At 42.1% G+C, this 22,808-nt stretch overlaps 1 long non-coding RNA gene across 1 annotated transcript in view; it reads left to right on the top strand.

The window, feature by feature from the left end:
• Positions 1 to 1,027: 1,027 nt before the first annotated feature.
• Positions 1,028 to 22,808, top strand: part of LOC138064781 (uncharacterized) — a 43,165-nt gene continuing 21,384 nt past the window's right edge. The window contains exon 1 of the long non-coding RNA XR_011138033.1: positions 1,028 to 1,413. This is a non-coding gene — a long non-coding RNA (uncharacterized lncRNA). The remainder of the gene's footprint in view (positions 1,414 to 22,808) is intronic.

Raw genomic sequence — 22,808 nt, 5'->3', positions numbered from 1 at the left:
TATCTTGCAGTAATCCTTTCCCTGGATGAGATGTAAATAGTACTGGTTGTTTCTGTACTGACAGATCAGCCCACACTCAAATGCTAGAAAGTGTCTTAGCTTACCTTCTGTCCACACCTTTAAGTTCCTAGTTTAATTTCACAGCTTGAGCTCTGAATCTCTGAGCATACAGAGTGAGCAGTAAAGAATAGACACCCTGGCAGTCCACGCTGTGCCATGGGGGTGCAAAAAGTAGCTAGGACTCAGGTCCTGAACAGGAGCATCACCTAAACATGCAGTGCTCATGTAAAAGCTTATTTGACCAGCCTGCCTGCCTGCCTGCCTTCCTTCCTTTCTTCTTTCCTTCCACCAGCCTCCCTTCTTTTGCAGCCTTGCCCAGCTGTAGAGATGAACTAGATTCAAGACCAAACTGAAGTCTTCTTTGTTCTGTTTGCTTCTAGCTTCACCTTTATGGAGAAGTATTTTCTTCTCAGCTACCTATTTAAAGCAGAGCCGACAAATGCAAAGGGATGCACCGAATCTTTGACATGAAACGGCAGCTCCTCATTCCATCTCACTGAACTAGCATGTGAGGATGAGCTGGGAAACCTTCCCTCCTGGGGATTCCGCATAGGCAATATCTCCAAAACCCCTGAGGTATATTATTAGAAATACAGAACAAATATAATAAAAAGTCAGTTGGTAGGATCTCTTCACGTGGTCAGAAACTCCTCTGAATGAATTTCTTGAAGCATTAGGAAAACTGGTAAAGCATAATAGTTGGAGAGTCACTTTCCTTCATCTTCGTAGAGACTGTTGATTAGCTGGGCTTTAGTATGGCACCACACATGTCAACAAGACCCAGCATTTGTGGCAGAACTAGAGAAATCTTGCCATGTGGTTAGGCTTAACAAAGAGAAAGAGCCATATGGTCTGGGCACAAATATAGCATATCTGAAAATGAAAAAAAACATGCTCAGGAGCTCAGTATATCCACATAGATGCACCTGGAATTTCTGCTATAAAACGAAAACATAAAAGCCACCCTAGCAATAAAGTATTTCTTACAAAAATGTCTTCAAATATCTAAGCATCTCTACCTATCATAGCTCTACTACCACCACAGAATCCTCACCTTCCCTGACCAGCAGTCTATACAAAATTTGGGGAGGAGAAAAAGTATATATAGAGCTAATCATTTCTGAGTAGACAGAAGAAAGAACCTCTGGATACTGAGAAATCTTTGTGATCTGGAGTGCTATGGAAAAGCAGATAAAACTGCAAGTCTATCTTTTTTCTAGGTGCTTAACAGAAGCTAGTCCGTGCAAAATAAAGCCTCTAGTAATTGCCTCACATGAAGTGAAGTACTAAGGCAGTGCTGAGTGATGCAGAGACAGGGCTGCTGGGCTGCTTTCAGGAAGACCTATTATTCAGGTATGATGATTTTACGGTGCTTTGTTGAGACCACATTGAAAAATTATTTCTCTGTTGTTTTCCTTCATCCTGTTTTTACCAGGTCAGACTATTTGGAGCTCATTGGTTTATCTCTAGGTAGAGAAATATGCATGGCTAATTTTAAATTGGTTAACTATCCCCAAGATACTCTCATTGTCTCAGGTTGCTTAGCTCAGTGCTTTGTTGTGGTGTCTTCCTTTTTTTTCTTCTTTAATGTACTTTTGTTTTATCAGATAGCCTGTATAAAAATGCTATAATGTCACACATTGCTAGTTCAATAATATTTGCTTTCCTTAATGTAGCTGGTGGATCAGTACACATTGGCGCTCTATTTTTTCTGTTTAAGGTTTTTGCTCTTTCAGTTGCAAATTGGAATCTTCCTGGATTTTGTTTCCCTCAAAATAAAAGGTTGTGCAGATCAATAGACCCATCCTGTCCCTTTTCCTTGTCTTGTCTGCCTTCATCTCACAAGATTTTCTGCATGTGGTTAAATATGCCCCGCAGAAAATGAGATTTTGCTAGAGCCAGAATATTTAGAGTCCCAGAGCCTGACTACCTTCTCTCTGGGTGCCCCAAATATGCAGGTTGTATTGACTATTGTTTGTTCATTCGTATGTTTCATTTCACCTATCACTATATTTTATCCTCTTAGATCAATTTGTTGTTTTTTATCTATTTAGGTGTTTACGTTTTACCTAGTATTAATCTTGTCCTTCTTTGTCTTGAATGTTCTCTTCCCTTTAGAAGACTGTCTGCAATTTGGTTTTAAAGTCTGATTTAGCCCATGATGGTCCTGCCAGTTTGGAGGCACTTATATGCATGCAGAGATGGGGATTTGGCTGCTAGCCGAGAATGCCTGTTGTCTCATATTTTTAGCAGGAGCAAGAAACTGCAGAGTGAGCTCACCTGCGTGGACTAGCTCTGCCCCGCTCCTGCCCGCACAGACAGCACAGCAGCAGCCTCTGCTGCAGATGTGCAGACATTTGCTCGCCCACTGGTGGCCCGTCCTCTCCGCCACCTGTAGGCTGTGGTGTGCTTGACCCCTGGCGAGCATTCGCTGCTCCAACAGCTGTCCTCTGTTTCCTCCAGGGAGGTGGAAACAGACCCCAGGCAGAGGTGCCGCATGGGCTGTGTCCCATGGGCCTCCCAGCCTATTGGCCATCCAGCCAAGTGACCCTACCTCTTACACACACAGTTTGTCAGTCTCTAATTTGTTGTGTAGGCCTAGCTATCTCTTTCTCATTTTCCTTTGTCATACCTGCTTTTCAGCCCACAAATCAGAAGGACCATCAAAAGGTCCATGAGAGGCATTCTGAGGATTAGATCTACTGCTTTTAGGGGTTCTTCATTAATTCTAGTGGTCATTGGTGCCCTGTTGTGCTAAGTGCTGTACAAACACATAGTAAGAACAAATCTTTGCCACAGCAAGCCTACAGCCTAAATATAGAAAGCAGATAAAGGTGGAAGGGGAAAAAGAGATGAAAGTCCAAAGTCACATGTTTTGTTAGTGGTCAAACTACGAGAAGAGCCCAGATTTCCTATTCCTCTGTCTCCATATTCTCCCTCATACTAATGTTTTCGTATTATTTTTACAGTGCTGCTTGAATTAGCCCTAGGGAACTTCTGAGGGAAAGTTCTTTATAGTCCAGTTAGATGCTGGACCAAATTTGTCCCTAGTGTGATTCTACTGATTTAAATGAATGTTCAGCTTTGATATAGAAGCTAGGAACTTGGTTGTTTGTTTCATGGATGATAGTGACAGATGGTTAGTAAGGACAGGCAGATAAGGAAATATGAGAGAACTGCTACCCAGAGCAGACCCAGCTCTGATCTGAACTAGAGAGACTGGCAGACTATGGAGCATCATGGCCCCAGCTGCAATATGAGATGGGCATTTACAAAACAAAGGGTAGTGTTAACGGAAAGGCTTCAGCTCCTTGCTCTGTACTGTAACATCTGGCCAGCATGGCTCTTCACAGATGCTTGCAGCATGACCTTCAGCAAGTAGGAATCACGGTGAAGGAGAGAGAGAAGGAGATCAAGGAAAGAAGTCCAGGTGCAGAGCAGATATTTAAGAGGGCTTCATCCTAGCAGCGTCTGGGGCTGAATGGCAGGAAATAGCCTAGTTGTTTACTTTAAAACATTGTTTGAGGCAGGCAGCTCTGGCAGAGGTAAGTTTGACATCACTGTCTTTGAGGAGGAGACTGGGGAGGAGAGGAAGGTTTGATATGATGGAAAAAGGTCAGTCAATGGGTGCACAGAAAGTGTCCTTCTAAAGGACTGCCTTGACTGTATAATACATGGCAGAAGAACCCTCAGTGACATCTCCATGGTCTACATTGAGGCAGGGATTTTCAATGTGTCCTAAAAACTGGATTTTTGAGGGCGCTTGGCTGGCTAATACAAACTGGAAAACATCAGCCAAATTTATTAGTTGATATACAAGATCATTGAAACATTGTGATAGTAAGGGTGCTCAGAAGGCCTGGGTTTCCTTAACTGAGAAAGGTAACTAAGAAGAGGCAAGGTAGCAATGTAGGAGTCAGTTACTGGTTTACTGAAGGGAGGTGAAGAGCATTTGTGCTCTATGTGAGAAGAAAGAAATATTCAGCTTAAGTAGAGGTGGCAATGTAAGTAAGAAAACCTCTGAGGAAAGTACTTTTAAAAGGATTGATATTTCTGTGGATATCAAGAATTTCTGCCGTTATTAGAGTTATCTAAAATAATGGAAGCAAATATTTTGGAAGGGAGGTTTAATCCAATAGAAATTGTCTTTGTAGCAACACGTTTGTAAAGGTCATCACATCAGAGAAAGTGCAGCAGGTGAAATGAACTTTTATTTGGTCAATCAAGGCAGCCCTGGGCTCCCATGGTTACGGGACTTTTCTTGTCTCTGTTTCAAGCTCTTGGTCTTATTGGTTTTCCATATTTTGTTGACTTCCTATAGACCACTGACACCTTCCATGAAGAACTGGTGTTGCCCTTCCTCTGAGTTAGATCTGATAAGTTAGATCAGATTTCTTTAGTTATTTTTAAAATGGAGACTATTTCCTATTTCTTTTATATTTGATTACTTCTCTTGGTTTTTGTGGAGCACCTCTCCACAAAACTAGATTACAGCATTGCAATGACTGATTCCAATTGCAGTAAATCTCTCCCAGTACAAAAAATCCTTGAAATAATAATAACCCCCCCCCCCCCCGAAACTAAAAACAAGCGAATTATTTTAGTATAAAGTGGTTTAAGTACATTTAAAGTGGCTGTCTGATAAGCTGTTATAGAGCTGGACAATGCGGCAGGTACTGACGAATTCACACGGGTTTTAAATGCGCTGCTTGTATTCAGAGAACCGCAGATGACTGGAGATCAACAGTTACAATGAAACCTTTATATTACTATTTTGGAATTATGTCCACTAATAGGGCAGAGTAGTTAAATCAATTTTAAAGAGCTAGAAATATGCCAAGGCATATATATTTACATTTGCAACGATGCGGTATATGAGGTTGGACTAAATATAATAATTTTCTCTCAACAGTATATATAGATACACATTTCCTACATTCATTTGTGAAGATGTCTTTGAAATGTGTTCATTGAAGCTAATTATAGAGGTCTAACACTTCTCTTCATTTAATGCTATAAAATTAATGGCCCTTCATTTTTACCTCCAATGCAAATGATCATGTCATCTCAAACTGCATGCAGCTCTTTTTCTCATATGCTGAATATGATTAGGTTTCCTTAAGCAGAATTAGAACACGTGATTCTCTGATGTTAGGCAAGAGCAATGTCTCCTGGTGTTATTTCAGAGGTTTTGTTATGATGTAGTATTTTTAACATGCAGGATTTCAGAAATGTACACTGCGAAAATGTTGGACAAGTGAGCTCTACAGGTTGTGGCCTTAGGAGAGCACAGACAAAAACAACAATGGCAACTCATAAATCTCCAGCATCTTCATGTGAAATTTATCAGACATTACAACAAACACTTGCAAGAACAGAAGAATGTAGCTACTTCTGAAATAATATGCCATGTAGTTTGAAAATATTTCTACAGAGCTCCATCCAGCTTCAAATGAAGCCAATGGCTTGAATAATTTTAATAGGAGCTGGATAAAGCTTGTAATGTTCCTTTTCTTTCATTTTTTTTCCCCAACCAATATTGTATATTTGCCTAAGAGGATAATAGCTCAAAAACCAGACAGGCATCACCTAATTTTCTAGAAGTTAGACATCTAAGCTCAAAGCACAAAAAGGTGCATGCTCACAGCATATATTCATATATTTTCCTCCATTTTGTTTGTCAATCAACTGCATGTACATGAAGGTGACACAGCAGGCATCTACCATTTGAGAGTGAAAATCAGGCATAGTTTTTCATATGTGTTTCTGGCTGTCACATATTCTGCTTGCAAACATTGTAGATAAATTCTGCAGTCATAAAAATAATTTATGATTGAATGATTTTAAGGTATATCTTCTGTAGGAGTAAACTCAGAGTAATTCTCCACCTCCTGTAGTTAGATGGGATATTGTCAGAAGCGGTGTTGTTCCAAAGGGACCCAAAACAAAGAAAAGCAGAGTTAAAATAATAAAAAAGAGTATTTCAACTTAATTTTTTTTTTTCGTTTAGTACTCATTATTCTGTAATGGAGCTTTTATTACACAATGGATATGATAACCTGGAAAGTCTGTATATAAGCAAAGAGGAGATTGTCCTTGAGCCACCATGTACAAGCAGCCACCACTTTGCCTGATTGCCCTCCAGTGTGCAGAAGGAAAATCCAGAGCTTGGAGGGGAGTCAGGAGAAGCAACTTTCTAGTGCAGAGAGAACAGAAGACTCTGAGAAAAGAGATCTGTATTCAGTTTCTGGGATCCTGGGGTTACCAGCATGGTACTTGCCTACCTCAGAGTGACGGATAGCCCAGGGTCTGTGCAGCCTGCCCAGTGATATCCCTCACTGAAATTTTAGGCATTTGGCCCCAGAGGCAGAGAACAAGGAGGACCCACTCTTGCAACATAGCAACCTGCATTCTCTACAGAGTGAGAGAAGTGAAGCAAATGGCTTTCATATCTGCAGAAGAAGGACCAGGGCCTTAGGTACTTCTCCATTGTCTGTGTAGGTTTTCCAGAAGATAATAAAGGCTTCACAAGTTAGTTACCTACCTTATTAGTTATCTATCTTATCCAATCATTTAGACTGATAAGAAACTTGAGATACTGCTAGCTACTGGAAGCTGACCTCTTTACCCCCTTATTTACAACAGGCTGCGTATGTTGACTCTCACCCTTTGCATGACTGTCCAAAGTTAGCTCACTTGCTACAGCCCCTTCAGGGTCAGTGTTTTCAGCCCTTCTCAGCCTGCAGTGGGTGACTCTGCTTTCTTTCCTCGGCAGAATGCCTTACCACCAACTCACTGAGAAACCCGACTGCTTGTCCCAGTGCTCAAAGCTAAGCCAGAGTCCAGCCAAGCATGTGAGTCACAGATGAGCACCCGAGGAGGACCTCGATTTAGCCTAGTGCTTAGGGTGCTCAGCTGAACGGGAAGAACCGGGATGCTGTCTCCAGCTCCCCGGAACAGAAATATAACTTACATTGCTCTGTTATTGAATTTTCACCAAACAACTCCTGACCGTTTCATTAGGGGCATGAAAATGTGAACAAAATATCCTGCAGAAGTTTCACAACTTTGCTGTCATTCTGTAGCTAATAGATTTAATAGCTACTGTCAGCAGTGATTTCATTGAGTTAGAAATGCAATGAAGCAAACCAGGACTGCAAAATAGTCTGTGACCAACCTGTGGGTGCACGCCAGGTACCTTAGAAAGATTTATATTCAGCTGCATCCTCAGAAAACCACTTCACATCCTAATGTCGAGTGAAAGCAAAGGCTCTTGGTTGTGCTCAGTGCAGGAGCCTGAGCAATTGTCGGAGAAATAGAATTACAGCAAATTTCCACAAACAAGTGTTTTATATAAGCAATGGTAATCATGAAGCTTATTCTTTCCTTATCCAAGTAAGACAAGGGAACTTGAGAGCACCCATTTAAAAAATAATAAAATTAGAAAAGGAACAATGCTTCTCAATTGTGCCTTGAAGGTATCACCTAACAATTTGGCTTCCCTATCAAACGAGGGTGTTGAATACAAGTAGTATGGGAACAGGGCATGCCCGTTCGCAAGTGACAGAGAAACAGCTTGTGTCTGTCTGATGCATTATGCAAAGGAAGCTGATTTTCTGCGCTTCCTCCCTAACCTACCTGCAGCACAAAAGTGTCACGTTGCCTTTGGAAGCAACAATTTCTGCTTGCACCCAATCATTTCAGTCACTGCCTCAGTGCCCATTTCTGAGATTTCTGGTGAATCTGCAGAGAATGTTTCTGCCACTTCAAAATATATTTTGCTGTTCACTCTGTGTTCTACAGAAAGCTGGACTTGAGGCCTGAGCTCTGTTTCCTAGGACAGTAGTGATTTTGGTATTTGCAGTGATATGTTATCATATTAACAAAGGACACTGTATCTTGTTTCCAGTAACGTTTTGTTTGATGGTTAGTTAAAGAATAGCTGTAGCAGCCAATCAGTTTTCCTGGTTGTTTGAATGGTTGCTGAGATGGTTTCACCTACAACCTTTTCTGCTTTGATATTCCACTCCCTATTTCTTTAAACATTCAAAGCTCAAAGCAGTAGAGTCACTCATTTTGCATGTCCACAAACAGCAGGCAACTGGAGGTGCTTAGCCCTAAATCTCTCTACCATCTTCCCTTTTTGATGAAATTGAAAGTACATTGTCAAACACCAAGGTCGACTTTTGCATTCAGTCCCGCAAATCCTTTAACTACTTTCTTAGTTCTTGCTATTGAACCTTTTAGAAGCATTGTAGTCTTTCATGCACTAGAATTCCAGAAATTGAGCTATTTCATTCTAACTAACTCTTGTTCAGATAAATGACACAGTTCTTCCCTTAGCTTTTCCTTTTTGCTTCTTAGTTATGGTTTGGATTTTTTTGGGTGTGGGGGGAGTAATTCTACTGGTCATTTTTATACTCCAAGTGCAGAAATGTCATATAGTAAAGACCTAGGCAGAAACAGAAGTCAATTCTCAATGGCTTTGTTAGGAGTGAAAAAGCCTGCTTAATCAGACTTCTACCAGAGCCGAGAGGAAACCCAAAACTAGATCCCTACTTTCCATTTGGCTTGACTTATTAGAAAGAATGAATTTTTGAATCTCAGCACCTCGGCACCTTTGGGACGGCTAGATTCAAATCTGCCCTTCATAAGCTCCTCTGTGTTGCCACTCCATTGGCAGGCAATATATATTATTCTAAGGTACTCATGGTTTGTACTAACTACTTCTACATTTTCAGTCTATGTGGTATGTAGTAAGAATATTGAGCTTCACTTTAGGTTGAAGATGTAAAAAGCAGAAAAACTAAAGGTAATGTTAACTAAAACTATTGAGGGTCAGCTGATTTTATATAAGCTATGTGACACTGAGAATCTGTTTAGCCAAAAGACTGCAGTGCTTCACTGAGTTAAGCAACAAATCTGTGCAGCCTGTGAAGCCTATATCAAAACTTGAACTCAGGAGAGCTGGAGGGTGGAAGTGGAAATGCTGTTGCACGTACTCCATAGTCCTTGTTAGACAGGACTTACAGGAATAGTTGGTGCTGTACCAGGATGTTTGTGTTAAACGGAAAGGAGACTATACAAAAAGCATGAGCCTGAGAATGACATTCACACTTCCTTGTAGGATGGCTTCAGGTTTAATGCTCAGGGTAACAGATCATTTCAGGATGCACTAGAAGAAAAGCAGTGGGGGATCCCATGTCTTTCTAGAACGTGGAACTGGAGACGGGAGATGTCCAAATTAAAAGAAAGTGAGAAAAAAAGGAGAGGGGGTTGAGAACAGGGAAAGAAACCAGTCAACCCTTTCCAGCTTAATTTTAAAACCAACTGGGAGCTGCTGTTTTGTATTAACATTAGGCAAACCCATCTCTCTGATGACTTTGTCCTTTCTGCTCCCCTTGGAATGGTGTCTAGTAAATTGCTAGGATTCTAGTCCCAGATGATCCCGTTCTTTTTTCTCTTCTTATTTGACTATGCTGATAGTTATATAGAAAGAAGACGCAGATTTTGAATCCTCTGTGACTGTCTCAGTCCTCTCGCAGTCTGTCTGCCACTTGATTGTTGCTACATCCTCTACTAGAGACAAACAGGGATTCCCACGGGCTTAGAAACATTTCAGCAATAACAACAGTAAGGTGCTACCCTGAGTCAATCACCATACAGCAGCCTGTAACTCTGCACATTGCACCCTTTGGAAGAGAAAAGGTAGCTCAGAAAATGGGGTAGCAGTGTCATTTTTGTTACTGCTGGTGGATGCGATCTTTAGAACTGCAGTAGATTATTTGACGTGACACAGACTATTTTATTTTGTTTTGTTTCCTAATAATTCCACAGAAAGTGGTGATGAGAGGAGAGAATTCCAGCCTGCCTCTATAGAGGCTCATAGCCATAGTGTGAGCATAACTCTGGGAGTGATGCTGCACGGTGGCGCTGCTCACTGGGCAGGCCTAGCAAAGCCTGGAAGAGGCTCCTTGCCACAAGGAGAAGCCTGATACTGGGAAGATGATGGTCTTACATCGTTCTTTTCCTTGATACTGTGGTGGGGGATTTGGCTAAAGCAATAGGGTTATGGCTGAGGTTACTCTGTGAGGTTGCTTTTGCTCATCTTCCATTTTGAGGTCAACGTGCTGGAATCTGTAATAAGAAAACTCTCTACCTATCAATGTATGCATTTTGTATCCCCAAGGGCTCTTGCTTTGTGTAGTCAGCAAGCGCTGGATGACGGAGCAGGGTAGCAGAGGTCCTGCTGGGTGGCGCACCAGCAGAAAGTCCAGCAGGTTTAGGCCAATTTGTGAGGGAATGCAAGTGTTTGGCTCCGGCTCTGTAGCCTGCCAGAGTCACCTAGCGCTCAGAGCCTCCTTATGCAGTTTATAGGAAATTTTCAGTGCTTTTAACAACAGTTTATAGATCTAATGAATATGGGCTAGCTAGGAATAAAACAAATAGGAATCTTCAAAGCCATTTAAATAATGACTGTTCTTTCAGGGATAAGTTGTAGCAAAGACCCGATTCTATTTCCATTGAACTCAGAGAGAATTATCCGCCATTAAATCAAGAGAGAGCTGGTTTGACATGGAGATGTCTATGTCAGTCTGTCTTCTCGTGCTGCCTGTCAGACCCGCCTTTGATGCCAAGAGACCTGCCTGACCATCTTGTCCCTCACAAGGTCCCTGCACAGCAATGAGAACGGTGGGGCAGGAATATTCAGCCTATTCGGAGCAGAACCACGTGCACACCTGCCAGTATGTGCTAGCAGGAAAGGTTTTGCACAAATCCGCATTCATTTACATGCCTTCCAGCAGCAGTGACTGTCTTTCCAGTCTAAAATTATGCAGTAACCAAATCCCATGAAAATGGAAATAAATAGTGAGTTTAAAGTACCTCTGAGGTGCATATAAGTAAAATCAAAGTATCCAGTATCATTTTGGTGGTCACAAATTCCCTGAAGGGGGGTGAGGCATGCCTACCAACCTGTCAAAGGTTTTTGGAAAGGCAAATTGTTTTCAACATCATCTGGTGAAATGCAGGCAATCAACCCATTCTGTCTCTTATTTTTTTCTGGAAAAGCTACAATGGTAACCCCAGTTCCCAGATGCCTCATAGCTACTTGAACATCCAGACTAGCCCGGTACTGGTCAGAAGATGTAGTCCTTAATCCTGAATGCTCCTGAACTACCTGACCTGATCCAGGAAACTGTTAAATAGAATCATTTAATTGTAATGGACTAGAATGATCAGTAGTAGGACTGACTAAAATTTTCCAGAAAGACCTTTTAACTTTTCAGACAAATGCTTATTCAATAAAATGAATTTAGTTTACTGAAATTACTTGAACTTAGGACCAAAAAACCACACCCTGAAAAGTGAAAAAGTTTTACTTATTTTCTAACTTGAAAAAAATAATCATATGTTGACTGTTTTAAAAAAAAATCATGTGTTTGGAAGATGATTGACATATTCTTTCTGTTATGCTGGAAATTTTTTTAACACCTGGCTGTCTTACTCTGATTAGCATTTGTCTCCTCTGTCTGGATACATTTCAGCTGAGAAAAATAGGAAGGAGATAAAAGAAGACATATTACAACAGAAAGTAAAAGCAAGTAAAGAGGCTTACAACTTTTAGATTAGTGAATTTTATTTATTCATAGTACTGAATGTTATAGTATTTCCCTGGCCCACATCCATAGCACTGTTTCCTTCAGGACAAAGGACTGCAGATTATTGTTGCTGGGTTGAGTTTTATTACTTCATGCTGCTACCCAAAATAGTGGATAGCTGCCAATTTCTTCATGTATTTTGTTTTGGGCCTGGTTAGGGGTTGGGGGTCTTTCTAGAAAGTTTTTTTTTCTTAAATATCTGTTTGAAAAATGTAATTACTATGTGTGCTTTAAAGTGTGTAAGCACCTTAAATAGTAAGCGTAAAGGTATATCTCTGTGTAATGCGATCTATATTTATCTCCTACCTAAGGCTGTGCGTACATTCCTTTTACTTAACTATTCTTCTGGTGCTGAATAGTCCCTTACCTATTCCAAGAGAAAGATCTTAGCGATGTCTTTCAAATTTAGCTCCTCAGCTGGAAAACAAAGTCAGCATAGAGATTTTTTGCATGAGATTTTGAGAGGAGGGGGGGAAGAAAGGGAAGGGAGGAGTGTGCATCCAACAGACAGCTCAGGCAGCTGTGCTGCCCACTGGGCTGCTGGGCAGCCTGCAGGAACTGGGACAAAGCAGGGCCCAGGAAGGACTCAGGGACAAGCCCTTCCCAACCTCACATCAACTCCTGCCCAGCTCTAGATCCAACTTGAGACTGACTGACCCTGTGGTTTACCTTTGGGAAGGATTAATTTTAAGCAACATTGATTAAAAACAGACTCTCTCTTTTGCCTTATAATATTTATTCCCTGATTTTGTCTATAACATGACTTGCAGGTACAGGAATCCAAAAAGTAGACAGGGTTTAAAAGGGCAGAACTGTGCTGAGAGAAACTAATCAAGATGGTATAAAAGCAGGCTCCTATAATTTCATGAGAAAAACTTTCCTGAGAAAGTTAAAAATATCTATGTAGAAAAGATACATCACCCTAAAATCAGTTTATAATCTCATTTACACTGTCAGCACACCATCACTTGTGTCAGTTTTCTGGGATTTGTACCAGTTTCTGTGAGAGCATAATCCTCCACATGTATGCTAAGCAGCTGGGAATGAGATCCCATGATGCTAATGATGCTTCTGGTCCCTGAGGGCAGGATAGCAAGAGAGAACAGTGACCATTCCTGTCTGTGCGTGCCTATGGCTGTTTTGCCCTCTGTGCTAGGTGCTTGCTGCTGTCTGGACCGATAGTTTTGCCAGTTCTTTTACTTCTTCGTTCAAAGAGCAGGTGACCCACTTTTCACATTGGTAGTCCTAGGTGTTGGCCAACAACAAAGATGACTTTACACCTGGGGCTACAAAGGTTAAGCTCTTTTCTGAATCAACTGAATTCATTGGCCACGTGTCAAGAGAACCTCTTTTCATATGTTTTTCTAGTTAATTTTCCTTAAGCACCAACCCTATTTGTCTGCAACCTCCTTTCCCCTCCATCAGCCAGAGCCCCCAGATGCCATCTGATTGGCACCACCACTGTCCTCGCTAACACACAAGCTGCTGACCCGTGCCTTCTTTCAAACCTGTCTTAAACAGTATTGCTTGAAAAAATGGCATTGATGGCACCAAAGATCGACTTCCGCTGGCAAATTCTGACATCCCAGTGAGTTCAGAATTTCTTCTTTCTCTACTACTGTTTCAGTGACTGTGCAAGTTGTGACTGAAGTCATAATTGACAGGCTTTGGCAAGTGCAGCTTTTTAAGTAACTGTTGAGGACACTGAAGCCCAGAATAACTATGTAAAACAGTAAATATAAAACAGTTTAAAAAGGAATTGAATGAGTCACACTCATCTTTTATATGGAGAGATAAAAAATGTCCTTTCTGCAGACATTTTCCATCTCACAGAGAGGGAACATGCAGATCTTTGCATTTCATATTCTGCCATCAGTTAGTGGGGAACTCTTCTGTGGGGATATGTGGGTATAACTGAACAGTTTTTAGGTCCTTATCTCCAATCTCATTGAAAAATGTGTTAATTTAAAAATAAAACAAGGCTCTGGGAATTTTTCAGGATCCTATTAATTAATTTCAAAAGTTCCATTACTTTGATGGAAGAAAGGCCATACACTATAATCATCTGCCAGCTGATGACTTGCAATTTTGAAATAGATGTAAGGCCACAGTCTCCGTCTTTGGCTCCTTTGCTTTACTGAAGCAGCACAGAGCAACCAGATAGATAGATTAAAGTGGCCACAAAAGATTCCCACCTATATCACACTGCTTTAGCAAAGATCAGTCACAGAGAAAGAGAAAAACAAGCTCTTCTTTAGTGTCTTCTCAGCTGCGGAGAGCACTGACGTTGTCTGGCTGGGGCTGAATCGCTCAAGGATGGAGGGATCTGTTCTAAAGCATAACCCTGAAAATAACATCACTGGCTCCCATGTTTACCATGTCTCAGGGGCTCCAAGATGCAATTTACTTACTTTACAAATAAAATCCTATTTTCCCTAAATCCTGGCCTTGAAGACTCAAGTGAATTTGACAGCCAGTTTGGGCTCTTTTTTCTTCGTAGTGGTAATAACGTGTGAAAGTGGGAATTCAAAAATTTCCATGGATAAATATTGCTTTGCAGAATGTATTCTTTCCTTTCATTTAGAGACATGGTTGAATAGGGGAGTTTGCTGAGAAGCTGTACTGTACAAAGCAAAGAGCACTGGGAGTCACCATCACCTAGGACCAATGACTTTGGAGGTGAGAGAACAAGGGAGGAGGGAAAGACCCTTAGTGCTCTGTATTTGGGGTACACAGAGGAAGACCCATAGAATTTAGTCAGTACATATGCTTTTGAATGCCATGTGGCCATGACAGCATAGAGTTTGCTGTGGCAGAAAGAGTGCTGCCTATGGAAGTAACATTCAAGGCAGAGGAGATGGCAGCAAATGAAGCCTTGAGCTGCTGGCTCTGCTCTGGCACAAGTGCTGCAGTGCTAGAGCCTGCTTGGGAGGAGGATACAGGTGGGTGGGGAAGTGAGAAGGACAGACAGAGTGAGCCCTGGCAGTAGAATAGGAGATAGGAGGGTGAGCAGCAAAGGACAGCAGTAGCAGAGGAACCGCAGGAATAGGCAAGGAAGAAACGAGAGAATTTGAGTGTACCTAAGCATGCCCACACTTAAGTGGAGGCGGGGGCTGCACAAGACAAGTGGTTGTTCACATTGGAGAGGAGGAAGGCAAGTAGTCCTTCAGCTATATGTTGGATCACCTCAGACTTTGGGAAGGCATGGACGATAAGCAGCATAAGGGGGCGCACCAGCATACCGGCTGCCATGTGTCTAAGTATAGGGGGCTGCCCAGGAGCCTGGGGAGGATGGGTTTCAGAGGCAAGAGCTCCTGTCCTCAGGATTAGTAGTAGAGGATGAAACTGGGAGTAGGCAGAGACGGGGTTCAGTCTTGCTCATCCCAAACTTACCTTCAGCTGTTATAGAAAGGAAGAAACTTTAACAGAGTCTTATTTTACTCCAAAACTAGGCATCTTGGCCCAAGTGTCAACATTATCTGAAATATTTCAGATATATCTTGGCAATTCTTTGGACCTAAGAGGTTAAGATGAATTGTATTCTTAAAAATTAAGACTGGCTTAGACACATCTCAGCTTTCCAGACAACAAGGACTTCTGGCTCCTAGCCATGAGCTAGCAACATTTACCTCTAGATTCAGGGTTTTCAAGTCACTAGCTGCATAATACCCACTTAGTTTAATGAGTTATACAGAGGGCGCAGAGCCACCACCACTCAATAGAAAAAATAAAAAATAACAAAATCCAAATATTTTCCTCACATTTGTGTTTAAAATCCCCACTTAATCAATGGCAATGAACGTGGTGACTACCTCAGGAATTACACTGAAGTCCATTAATTTTAATGCTTGTCAGCCAACTCTGAAACAATGTCACCAAAGCCAATTCATCAACTATATGGGCATACCCCACTTGATGAGAGAATGGCTAAGGAAAGAAAGAGGTGCACCAATTTCACTAAGTAAGACCCATTAAATAATGAAGATACCTGCAATACTGCCCTTCTCTTGCAGACTTCATAAGAGCTTTGTCACTGACTTCCAAGATACCGCTGCCCCAATAAAATCGTCTCCTGTATCAGCCATCAACATCTAGGTAAATTATGCATTCTGAAATCAGTGAAGGTACAATGACACTGAATTGAGGAAAATCAACCCCCTAAAATGATTGCAGCTGTAGAAAATATAAGAGAAATACTGGCATAGAGTGAATAATTCAAACAGAAAATTTCAGCTAGAGAAATTTACTCCAACCCGCACCAAGTCCATCGCTTTCCTCATCTTCATGCTGTTCCCCTGCCCAGGAAGCCCTGAGAGCCACAGGCTGAGCGCTGGAGTTTCAGGCGATCGGCAGAGGATGCTGGGCTCCTGTACAGTGTAGCAAGGTCCAGCCGGCTCAGGATGAAGCCCTTTGGAAGTACAGCTCCCCAAATCTTCCTTCTTCAGACACATCTAACAATAATAAGAAGTAATAGAAAACCTTATCAACAGTACAGCATTTCAGATATTATCTGCCATCTTCAGCTGATTTCTGGTGTGCCTCTCACCAGTGCATTGATGTGTGCAATAAGCTGGTTAGCGAGGGGCTGGTGCTGCACAGGGGCACACTCACCTGCTCTGCAGCGGCTGCTTGCCCAAGCCCTTCTAAATGTGCCTCCTATGTGGGCTTGCTGCTGATTTTGATGTGATTTATTTTCTTCAGGGTTGTAATTTCAAGTTGTCCACAAGGCTACCTCTTGTGATACTAATGCTGCCTGCAAACTTTTTTTCCCATTCTAGATACTGTCAGTGTTACTTCTGAAAACTGGAGAGAAATTCTGGGTTCCCCATTTACATGCTGAGCTGTTGTAATGTTCCTTTTTGTATTTACCAGTCCCCAGGAACTCTCACATGAGTTTCCAAGAGAGTAGACATTCCAGCTCTTATTGTTATTATTATTTTTATTATTATTTACTTTTTATCTAGTGAGACCAAATGGTGGCACGTGATATCTATGCTTTATTACTTACATCCAGCCAACACTAAATACAGATTAGAGTCCAGCTCACAGAATTTTGACATCATTCTCCCTCCATCCCCCTTGCATTTGATTGATATTCAAGAGGGCAAATGTCAAGACCTGCTCTTCCAAATGCCCTTCAGGAAACTGGATCCCAGGTGTTTGAAGTACAGCTCCTGCACAGTCTTCTGGGAATTGGAAATGGGAGCAATTTTCCCCAGGATGGCAGTTGGCAAACTGGATCTCAAAGGGCCATACGCCAGTGAGCAAGAGACTAGCAGCAGCTGCAGCCCATCTGGGGAAGTCCTTCTTGGCAGGGTACAGTACAGCAGGATCCTTCAAGACAGTTACTGGACCTACCAGAAAGGTGCCAGCCACTCCGTACACCCAAAAGGGGGTGGGGAGGTGTCCTCATGGGGTATGTCCTAGAGCTTCTGCAGGAATCCTCTACTCCCCAGGGCAGGATTCACTGCAGAGCTCCCCCAAAGGCTTCACAGTGCCCTAAATTCACCCAGCCCCTGGGGTGCACGGTACTGCTGAGCCCTTAGGAGGATTTGTTCTCCCTGGGACAGAGCTGATAGCCATAAACAGAAAGTAGAGGGAAAGCTCCTGCTGCGTTCAGCTAAATTAGAAAATTAAGGTACAGAAGGACAGGGAACTTCTTGATTACTTGGTTAATTCAAAGATCTGTGCATCTGGGGATTTTCTCTTATTTCAGAATAAATGTAACCTATTTAAAATTTTTTTTCTTTCCTTTGCACCTTTAAGCAAGCAGCATCTATATTGTTTGGACATACCATTGTTTATAAAATTCTTCTATGTTATTGGGGATGCAGGAGTTATTAAGGAAAGACAATTGTCCCTTTTAACTATCACCACTAATCGGGCAGGAGAAAGCTCCATCCCTCCATTGATTTAGATTGGTCCCTTAGTTTCAGCATTATTAATTACACGAGTTATTGTACACCAGTTTAGTGGCAGCTCCTTCTCCCTTATTCTTTGAGTTAACTCTTTCATTTGCAATTTCCCATTACAGATCTGAAGTCAAGTCACTCAGTTTGAATGCAAATAGTCTCCGTGGGCAGTTTCCACAAACCAGAATAAAGTTATTAAAAGGAACTAGTGGCTTCATTTTGATCTGCATGTGCATATCTTCCCTGGAAGGAAATCAGAAGACACTTAAAAATGCATTTGCATAATAATGCCCAGTACTAGGATTCTGACTTGCGAATATTGCACAGAGAATAAAAGGGTTAATTTAGTCCTCTAATCTATTGTTATAAGCCTAATTATTTTACATGTCTTCATTTCATTAATGAATTGCTGCTTTTTACGTGCATCTCCTTCCCCATTGCTTTTGTTTAAACCTCCTGGTGGGAAGGGATAGATTAATTTTGTTGTGCCTTAATGAAACTGTATGCTACATTAGATTTAACCATTTGGCATGCACTGCCAACATCACCATTATGCATAATGAATTACTTTTTGTGAGTCCCAAACTAACACAGACCTTCGATGTTCCTCTGTAGATGTTGTAACAACACAGCTGGCAGACATACCAAGTTCAATCATTACCTTGAACTTACATGGAAACCTAGAGCAGTTGCTCTGTGCTTGACACAAGAATGCAGCTTTTGAAATTTTTTTGTGAAGAAATGGAAAATTGACTTAAAAAATGCAAATGCTTTCCAGATAAGATGTAGAAAGCTCATTAAGCTTTGCTATTATCTACCATTAACTGTGTTTGATATGCATATGCATGTGGATGGATATGTATGCTGGGTCTGCAGCCACACGCAAGACCCCCAATGAGATGGTGAGCGCTTCACTCAGAGACCAGCCGACCTCCTCCCCCTCTGTGCAGTGTACCTGTGTGTACATGTGTAATGCAGATTAACATATGTTTCAGCTGCTAAAGCTTTTAACATATGAACTCCTTGCCTCAGCAGCCAATCTACTGACCCTGACAGCATTTCTCTTACCCAGCTTGCTGTCAGTGGAGCGACATAGGGAAATAATTGATCAGACACAGCAGACCAAGCTCACTTCTCTCAGGTCTAGCATCCTGTCACCTTCAGTTTCTTTGTTTGCTATTCATCAGAGGTGTTCAGCTTATTCATCACCACAGCAGGGATATGCGGGTCTTCAAGTATCAGTCAGTCAGTGACTCAATTCACAGTTCCTACAGACCCCTATGTACACCTGAAGATGTGGTGGGGCCCCAGGCATCCCAACAACAGCAGGGCCCTTTCCCCAGGAGCGTGATAGTAGGGGTATCCAAGGCGAGGAGAACTAAATGTGGGTCCCATGCATCTATTCCTGCCCCGGCAGCAGGGCTAGTTGGTGTCTGGCCATTGCCTCTCACCATTCATCAGAGCAACACCCATCATCCCATCCATCTGGAATATCTCACTGTCTGGCATAACAGAAACTGTTTGAACTTCAGGAGAAAAATGTGACATACCACAGCATGCATCTGTTAATATCTAATTGGCCCCAGACTTCCTGCTCTGCCTCAGATGTGCTGAGGACTCTGTACCACAGCAGCCACACCTGCTCCCAAGGAGAAACGCCTGGCCAGTGCATCGACCTCAGCTGCCCCACGCCTGCAACATTCGTGCTTCCCGGCTCTGAGTGCTCAGCCCCTCCATGTTCATGTGCAGCCCCTCCATCCATTTCTTCCAAGGCAGAACGGATATTAATCCCAAAGCAACACCCAGCCCTCAGGTAGAGAGCACCAGCTCTGTGTTGGCTGTATTTTATTGGCTATATTCTGCTCATTTAACTCATAAAGAGCTTCACATGCCGGTGAGTGGAATTCACATGCCTGAGTAAGGTAAGCAGCATTTGACCCAGTATTTGTGAAGTGGATTGAATGTGAGAATGATAATAATATGTTTACAATGTAAAGAATTTTTTTTCCTCCTGATAACAGGAGGAAATGCTTTCAGATTCATACCAGTGGCAGTTGTCCTAACCTATCTCTTTACATTTTTAATCTTAAAAATCCTCTTACAAGTTCTGCAGAAAACCACTTCTTCCTTGACAGGATTTAGTTAATTGGATCTAACTTTGAAGTGACTGTGCTTTGAGCAAGGGTGTGCTGGCCTTCTGTGGGTCCTTCCAACCTCAAGGTTTCTCTGATCCTAATTCACAGGTGAGCTCTGTTACCTCAGGGGACAATATCCAGTAGATGTCCACCAAGCCTCTGGCACAAACCTGTAGAACTAGATTCCACATACATGTAAAGGCAACTTCTACTTCATAAAATACCTGGAAGACGGAGTTTCTTCTTATTTTTTCTGTGCTGGCAAAGTGATTAGTTCTTTCCCCCAAGACCCAATTATAGTTCCCACTTCTGCCTTCGAGCATACATGCCCTTCTGTGAAGGTAGCCTTACCTACTGTGTTCTAGGCTCTTTTTGGCCAAAGGGGTCCATGGAGAAGGAGAGGGGGCTACTGTAGGCATAGAAGGAAGGCATTGCTTGTAATAAGACTGTGTTTAAGACTGTTTACTACTTATCAGTTTAAGTGGCCAATGCATAAAATGCATGAAAACCCTTCAGCACAGGACAGGGCATCAGGCGTCCTTCATGCTACCCATGTCACCCCAGGGAGCACACAGTCCCACAGGCTAGCATCAGGCCATTCTACGCTTAGACCTTCATGGCTGTATCCTTTCCCTTATCCTGCTGGAGGTGCTGGATCTCATGTGAGGTGCATAATTCTCCCCAGGCACCACGTAGACGGGTCAGGTAGCTTTACCATGTGCTAGATGTCTAAAAAGAAGATGCTTCACCTTTCAGGGCAGTAGCACCTGCATCCCTTGTCTGGAACTAGAACTTGACAAAAGCGCAAGCCATAGGCACCGACTTAGCTGAGACTCAGGATGTGGCAGTGAGGCCTCTTCCATAGATGTGTCCGGCCATATCCAGAGCTGTACTGAGGCCTCCAGCACATGCTTCAGACCACTGCAATGTGTTTGTGAGCAACCTTTCTACTGATGCAGCATAATATCCGCTAGAGTGATTCATTCTCCAAGTCAAAACACTGCTCCTTACCTTTCTCTCAGTGGGTGGGTTTAGATCTGGTAGTGGATCCAAACTTTACAATAAAATCATTCTAAACTACATAACTATATATATGTATGTAAATATATGGCTGTCAATATGGTTATATACACATATACATGCACATGCACACACTTATAAACGCACACGCGCATATGTATGTATAAATATGAAAGTGGCCATACATAGCAGGGCTGCTTTTCAAAGGTTTTTCCCTTGGACCAAATGATAGCATTCTTCTAACTGGGGAATTGGCACACAGTTGTATGCTAGTTCAGTCTTACAGATGTCATCCATTGCTTCTGAACATGTATGTGGAAGACAGCCTTTACAATCTCCTCCTGTAATCAGCTCTCAGGAGCGCAGACACTGAATTTATGAAAGATACAAGTAGTGTATACTGAACCAATGCAGACATCAGAGTCTGAAATGCTGCCTATACCTGGTCTGTGCCAATATAGCTGTTATAAATACCAATGTGTGTAATAATCTGAACAAGATTCTCAGTCAAAATCTGACAGTACGGCAAAATAAAGCACAGGGAAAGCCAATTCTGTGATTCCTTTCTTGATAAGTGCTTAGAACTCATCAATGAAAATTAGGACCTATTAATCCTATACACATTCCTTGCAGTTTTTAATTACAGACATTGAAACTAATGGATACAGTGCAAGGCTGCAAGCAAGGACACTGGGTATAAAATTAAATTTGTAGTAATATACTTTTGTTTTCTCAAATGTCCTTGAAAAATGCAAACAAAACTGTTTGGCACCACCAAGGCAAGTCAAATATTTTCCTCAGTTGGCAAAGTTCTCTTCTAAGAAATCCTTCTTTGTTTGCCAATAGACAATATTAATGACAAGGACTGGACCTGAAGGGAATTAATGCACAAAAACTGCATTAAAGTTACATTAAGGGGTGCATTGTGAAGTCTGATTTATTTTAGATCCATGAAAGCAAGGAAATTTATTGTCAAAGCTGTGTCTCTCGGCTGACACTCTCTATTTAACTCACCGCTGGACTGCTCTGTTACTGAAGAGCAAGGGAGGTGTAACTTCAGGCCCTTTTCTCAGTGCCTTACGGTGCTCAGGCCCCAACAAGCAAGCTGAATGCTGCCTTTAGAGATCAGAATGGAGGTCTGCCAAAACTAGTGCAGCTCCATGTGTGATATCTGATGCAAATGGCTCAAGAAGTTAACTCACCTATCTGCACACAGTTACATCTGCTGTAATCTTTTTTTCAGCCTCAACTTTAAAAAATAATTGGTGCAGGCTGAAGAACAGTGAAAGACATTAACCTATGTGATCACAGTGCCAGCAGGAGGGCTTGGCAGAGAGCCCTGTTTGGTGTCTTTCATCCTGAGAAGCTGGAGAGGAAATCGATGAGCATCCAGTAAGTGCAGGCTGGCCACGTGCATGCGCCAGGCCAAGGAGATTTGAATGAAAGACATTGGTGCAACAACAATCCTGCTGAACAAAGTTCTCAGCTTATATACAGAATAGGAACAGAAGAGGTAAAACCAGCTCTGATTTTACCCTACGTTAGGGGCAATGCCTTGAGGGAGAAAAGCAATAGTTCAATTTCCGAGGCCCATGCAGTTCTTCTCCCTCTGATGAGAACAATGGTTTGGACCAGGATCCTTCAGAAACCCTGCACAGGCCACACAGAGGAGCACCTAGGTGGTTATGTGGTGTGCAGATCAGTCCCTAGAGAACCGCAGAACGTATGTTGCATTGTGAAGGTACTTCAGCTATATGGGAGCTGTGTTCTACGTTCGGTATAAGGATACCTTGGTTGTATTCTCAATTTATGGAATAGGTATGGAGTTGCAGATAGCATAATCGGGAATTTCAGTTTGGCGTGCTGAAGTGAATTGACTTAGATATGCCACTTTAGAGAACTGGTAGAAGAACATAAAGCCTAGCTCAATAATGACAATTGCACCTTGTGGAAATATTGGCAATGGCCTTTGGAAGAGATAATCTTAGAAATTCTGGCTCTTGGCCCAACAGAACTTCCCT

The sequence above is a fragment of the Struthio camelus genome, chromosome Z (genome assembly GCF_040807025.1).
Source record: "Struthio camelus isolate bStrCam1 chromosome Z, bStrCam1.hap1, whole genome shotgun sequence".
In the NCBI taxonomy this organism is placed as follows: Eukaryota; Metazoa; Chordata; class Aves; order Struthioniformes; family Struthionidae; genus Struthio; species Struthio camelus.
This window is presented reverse-complemented; position numbering and strand designations above follow the sequence as displayed.